At 34.6% G+C, this 6000-nt stretch overlaps 1 long non-coding RNA gene across 1 annotated transcript in view; it reads right to left on the reverse strand.

The window, feature by feature from the left end:
• Positions 1 to 5075, reverse strand: part of LOC111094268 — a 55770-nt gene extending 50695 nt beyond the window's left edge. Inside the window, exon 1 of the long non-coding RNA XR_005384607.1 lies at positions 5012 to 5075. This is a non-coding gene — a long non-coding RNA (uncharacterized LOC111094268). The remainder of the gene's footprint in view (positions 1 to 5011) is intronic.
• Between the last annotated feature and the right edge of the window lie 925 nt (positions 5076 to 6000).

Below are 6000 nucleotides of genomic sequence, written 5' to 3' on the forward strand. Positions count from 1 at the left end.
TTCAATCACTTCTACTCACAAATGTTCATATAGTACTCTAGGTTGTAAACAACAACAACAACAACAAAACACTAAGAGTTTCTTTTTTCTTTTTGCAATAAGAATTGTTTGGATGGGATCCCTGGGTGGCGCAGCGGTTTGGCGCCTGCCTTTGGCCTAGGGCGCGATCCTGGAGACCTGGGATCGAATCCCACGTCGGGCTCCCGGTGCATGGAGCCTGCTTCTCCCTCTGCCTGTGTCTCTGCCTCTCTCTCTCTCTCTCACTGTGTGCCTATCATAAAAAAAAAAAAAAAAAAAAGAATTGTTTGGAGATGATTTTTCATGTGTTTAATAAGTATTTATTGAGGGCCTACTATGTGCCATACTTGTTAGGCACTTGTACATGGGTGAACAAAAGAGACAAAAAACTCTGCCCTCGTAAAACTCACATTATAATGTTGATTGCTTATAGAGATTGTGAGAAGTAAGATGGTTTTTAAGTAGAACATTTTTTAAAACTTAAGGACACGATCAAAATAACCTCAAGGAGGATAAGTGAAAATCAAGCTCTCCCTCTGCCTTCAGAGGTGCTAGGTGTCAGGCATATGTACACTGGGAAGTAGAAAGCGTCATCGCTCCTAGATGAATTTAGTCCAGCTAAATGCTTATCTACACTAGCATATTCCTTTATCTCATTTTCTTTGGTGGGGCAAAGTAAAAAGATTAACACTGCTTCAGAGGCAAAGGGGAGGTTTTCAAGTTTAGCTCTCATTGCCTCATCATACTGCCTTTTTATCACTGCCTCAACATGATGGGCTTTCTAAGACAAAGTCCAACGTTTTCCCCATATGTAATCACTCCTTGTTGTGTCTAGAGGCAACTAACAAATCATGGGAGTAAACATATAGTTTTTTAATTATTTTGCTGATAACTACTGACATTTAAGGTATAAATAGTCAAATATTCAGGGGAATAATTTCATAAATGAGCCAAATCAGATTTAAGTACTGAATCTCATGAGGGGCCTCATAAAGCCCTCAGATTTCTAATGTTCTAGGCCTACTGCAATGTTTCCGGACTATGTGACAAACCTCGTTAAACCTCAGGTTTCTTGTTTGCAAAATAGAGAAAATATCTGCCTTGCCTCTTGCACAAGGTTACATTAGGAATGATTTTTTTTTTTTAAGTATTTTTCCAACAAAAAACACTTGAGCTATGATCTAGTCAAACTCCTCTATTTTGTAAATGAGAAAATAAAGGCCCAGAGAATTTAAGAGACTTACTCAAGGTCAGTCTACTTAATAGCAGAACTGGGATTAGGTCATCGTTCTTAATTTCTTGTCCGGTGATCTCTCTTCTATTCCATGAGATAATGTAGTAAAAATGCTTTGAAAGCTGACATGCATAAAGAATATGGTATTATAATGATGGAGCAAAATGGTACGATCACTCTACATCTGAGTTTCCCTATTTCTCAAAAAATAAAAAATAAAAAAGCATTCCTGCACATCTTATCATGATTTCTACCAGGAATTAAACAGAAGTGTGCAAGAAACATTAGATTTTTGATAACAATAATTTCACATTTTGTATAAAGTTTTATATGCAGATAAAACTAAAAAAAAAAAAACTAATGAAAGCCCATTGACAGTCATCATAGTTATAGATTGTGCCAAGTTTGACACTTTAGTTCCTAACCTAATAATTTGTTCAACTGTCAGTATCAACATAATATTGGTTGAGCCTTATAAAATAATAAATCATGATTGTGTTTTATTTTATTCCCATGACTAAGGTTAGGTTTTTAATATCTTTTTGATGATCTAATACTCTCAAAGCAGACAGCAGACACCAGTAAACAAATACACTATTATTTGAGAAAGACTTCATGTTCATTGATGGGTTTAGCCTTGACACTAAAATGTATATAGAGAAAGTGTCAGTCAACTTTTGACATGCAAAATGTTTATGTCAGACTCACAAAGAGCAGGTTCAGAAAGCAAGTGACCATAAAGTCACCTAATGCTAAAAATCAAAAGCCTTCTGAATCAAAGTCTAAGAAGAGCACTTTTTGGTTCTGTTTCAAACTCATTATTGATTTTACTTTAAGCATTAATCTATTCATGTATCCTCAACATATTTTAAATGGCCATGCCTATTTGTCTGCCCCCAAATTGCTGTGCTGACAATACTGTTTAAATGAGATTTTAACTATTTAATTGTAGATTCATAGTTAGAAGAAAAAAATTAAATCTATATGGTAAAATAGAAGCGGTAGTCCTCTATTTCAGTTCACAAATCTAAAAGGCTCACAGTTATCCATTATTCAGTTGGTCAGCTGGCATAGAAATTTAACTTAGAACCGAAATTATGCAAGAAGCCACTCTGATGTAAAGGAAGGAAAGTGTAAAAGATTTTCTAATCAATTTTCCACTTCTGAACAATAATCATTATAAATAGCAAATAATGCTTCAAATAGAAAAATAGAGAATGCTGGTTTGGATAACTTTTCTCATTTCTCTTTTAGAAACAGGCTATTCTAAAATGTTTTAAGTTTCTTATCTGTAGTTACAAGCTAGCAGGAAACTTGAAGCTTTAATCTTCAGAAATTTATCTTGGCACATATGATTTTAAAAATTAAGGCTAATTCTCTCATGCACTGTTGGTGGGAACGTAAATTGGAGCAAACACTCTGGAAAACAGTATGGAGATTCCTCAAAAAAACTGAAAATAGAACTATTGTCCAATCCAGTAATTCCACTCCTGGGTATTTACCCAAAGAAAAATGAAAACAAACAAACAAACAAACAAACAAAAAAACAAAAAAAAAACAAAAAAAAACAAAAATGAAAACACTAATTTGAAAAGATGTATGCACCCCTACGGGGTTTTTTTTAACGGCACTATTTACAATAGCCAAGATATGGAAGCATCCCGAGTGTCCATCAATAGATTAGTGGATAAAGATGTTATACACACACACACACACACACACACACTGGAATATTACTCAGTCATGAAAAGAATGAGGTCTTGCCACCACAACAGCATGGATAGATCTAGAGGGTATAGTGCTGAGTAAAATAAGCCCGACAGAGAAAGACAAATAACATATGATTTCACTTATATGTGGAGTCTAAAAAATGAAACAAAACAACAACAAAAACAGACTCATGGAGAACAAACTGGTGGCTGACAGAAGGGAGGAGGTGGGGAATGAGTGAAATACGGGAAGAGGATTAAGAGATATAAACCACCAGTCATAAAATTAAAAAAAAAATCACAGGGAGGAAAAGTACAATGCAGGGACCCCTGGGTGGCTCAGTGGTTGAGCATCTGCCTTCAGCTTGGGTCATGGTCCTGGGGTCCTGGGATCAAGTCCCGCATTGGGCTCCCCACAGGGAGCCTGCTTCTCCCTCTGCCTGTGTCTCTGCCTCTCTCTCTGTGTCTCTCATGAATAAATAAATAAAATCTTTAAAAAAAAAAAGTACAATGCAAGGAATATGTCAATAAAAGTGTAATAAATTTGCAGAGTGACAGATAGTAATTTCATAATATATATAATTGCATAATTGCTATGTTGCATACCTAAAACTAATATGTTATATATCTATACTCCTCAATTAAAAATTTAAAAATTAATATAAATAAATAAAAATTAATGTTGGTTCTAAAATTTGTTATTTTATCAATAAATGTTTTATTGGTTAGTTTATCGCTTCTTACAACACTCTGTATGCTTATTTCTCTCATTTCTGTGTCTTTTTTTATGATAGATACACTTTCTCCCTGGAATTCCCATCCTCTGCCTCTCCTCCTCTCAAAATACTGCTTTCCCTTCAAGTGTCAACTTACGTCTAAATTCGACTACAAATATTTCCCTGGATGCTCCAGGCATAATTCTCTTTCATTTTTCTGAATTCCTAGAACAATTATAGTCTGCATTACATCATCCAGGAAAATGCACCTATTCACTAAAAGCATATTTAGTGTTTGGTCTTTGCTGGGCACTGTATTAAGCATCCAGGCTGCTAAGAGGATAACACATGAGATAGTCTTCCACCTTCTCTAGTAAAAGAGGGGGAACTAACCCCCCAAAACTGTAGATATTATCTCATTTAATCTGCATAGAATCTCAGTATAGTGAAATTATCAACTCAATATCATAGATGAGGGAACTGAGGCATTAGGAAACTGGGTTGCTATCCCAAAGATTTCAGAGACAGAATCACTTCTTAATCATTCTAGACTAATACGCTTCATCTGCACAATTATACTGATGCCCTGGATTTCTGAGAGTTGGGGAACTATTTTTTAAACTCTTTTCCATTCTTTGATTTGCTGGGGAAAAGAAAGATATGTATTCACTAAAAATATGTATTGACTGATTGCAGAATGTGAGTTCAATTCACACCTTAACAGAAACCTAAATAGATTTTTCCCACATAGCATATAACATAATCATAACAATGGTTACCTGTATTGTAAATAATGATGGTAAAATCTGTTTAATAGTCTAATTACAAGTCTCATAGGCTCAAGGGATAAAATGCTATTGATAAGAAAACTGAAAAAGCGAACCATTAATCAAACCTAGCTTCTTTTTCCTATGATAAAGCTATAAAAATATACAACCATAAAACTATTTTGAAACTTGGCAAATTTAAAAGTTCAGATTTGGGATCCCTGGGCGGCGCAGCGGTTTGGCGCCTGCCTTTGGCCCAGGGCGCGATCCTGGAGACCCGGGATCGAATCCCACATCGGGCTCCCGGTGCATGGAGCCTGCTTCTCCCTCTGACTATGTCTCTGCCTCTCTCTCTCTCTCTGTGACTATCATAAATAAATAAAAAAAAATTTAAAAAAAAATTAAAAAATAAATAAAATAAATAAAAGTTCAGATTTGCAGATGCCCCAGTTTACCTGTATACCAAGGGATCAGAATGTTCTCAACCTTTCAAGTAATGTGCATTCTAAGTATAAAAACAACTTAGAGTATGTATGTGCATTATCTTAAAGAAAACCAGACACTCACCAAGGGCAAATTTTCTCCTTCAGATCTCTATGAACAATTTGGACTCAAACTTTGTGCTTTCTCTAAATTAAAAAAAGGAACCTCATTTAAGATCATCAAAAGAAGAGCAAATCTAAAATATAGCTCATTAGCCTATATGATACTTTATGTGTATATATTCACAAATATATTGTTAGTAAGTGGAAAGATCAGATGCTCCTGAATGTTACAATACCATTATAGGAATGCAAAGATAAAATTCCTAAAGGAAAAGAAACATTGTGGGAAAGGAATCTCTAGCATTAAAAATACAGTTGTAAAATATTTTTCTAAACCATGTCACATTCACTCCCAGAAATTGAATTTTTATTCCTGGTGTCTGTATATGTTAGGATTAAATGTTTGAGTTTCACAGTGAAAATAAACTTAGTATCTCTTAAATATTAAAGTAAAAATTAAAAGTGGAAATATGTAAATCAGAAGGATAAAGAATATATTATTAATTATCTGCATATTAGAAATGTCATTTAGAAAATATTTCATCTCAAATTGCCTTATTTATCTCTGCCACTCAGTGCCCTATGCATCTATTTTTCCTTTGTCAGGATAAATATGCATATGAAGGCTCTAAGTGGCCAGGTGTTGTGACAGAAAATTACACACATGCCATCCTGGTCTGTCCTCCTAGAGTATGTGGATACAGTGACTAGGGGTGAGCTTCTAGCATTTAGGCTGCCGAAATTCAACTTCTGGCTCTATCACTCATTAACTATATAACTTAGCATGGATTACTAAATTTCTCTGGACCTCAGATCCCTGATCTTAAAATAAAGCCAAGTAATTCATGTCTTATGAGCTGGCCATAAATATCAAATGAGATAATGCATATAAAACACTTAGTACAATGCCAAGCATATAAATAATGGTCAAGAAATATTAGCTATTATTACAACTATTATTAGCTAATAAGAGCTTATCAGTCAAACCAACATGCCATTAAAGTTTAAGCT

The sequence above is a fragment of the Canis lupus genome, chromosome 36, assembly GCF_011100685.1.
Source record: "Canis lupus familiaris isolate Mischka breed German Shepherd chromosome 36, alternate assembly UU_Cfam_GSD_1.0, whole genome shotgun sequence".
Classification (NCBI taxonomy): domain Eukaryota; kingdom Metazoa; phylum Chordata; class Mammalia; order Carnivora; family Canidae; genus Canis; species Canis lupus.